Here is a 464-nt window from a genome sequence, read left to right on the forward strand (position 1 = left end):
CCCCAATTCCAGTCTCGTTTCTGTTCTATTTTCTTGGTCGGTTTATGATATTTTCCCCAACACAATTTTTACATCCACATTTCTCCCTTTGACTTACAGCGCCGGGGGCCCTCTTTTCCCTTTCAGCTCTTTTTTTGTCGCGAGCAATCTCTTCTTTAGGGGGGTGGCCGGCGGAGAAAAAGGGATGGTTTATGGCCTGAGTAAATGTGGGTTTTGGGGGGGAGACGGGGGGGTTGAAGGGGTGGGGGGGGGGGGGGTTTAGGGTGGGGGGGGGGGTGGGGGGGGGGGGGAGGGGGGGTTTGGGGGGTTTGAGGGGTTTTGGGTCTTTTGGGGGGGGTTGGGGGGGAGGGGGGGTTGGGGGGGAGGTTGGGGTTGGGGGGTGTTTTTAAAGGGGGGGGGGGGGGTTTGGGGGGGGTGGGGGGGGGTTTTGGGTTGGGGGTAAGGGGGTGAGGGTGGGGGTAAAA

The sequence above is a fragment of the Penaeus monodon genome, chromosome 23, assembly GCF_015228065.2.
Source record: "Penaeus monodon isolate SGIC_2016 chromosome 23, NSTDA_Pmon_1, whole genome shotgun sequence".
Taxonomy (NCBI): domain Eukaryota; kingdom Metazoa; phylum Arthropoda; class Malacostraca; order Decapoda; family Penaeidae; genus Penaeus; species Penaeus monodon.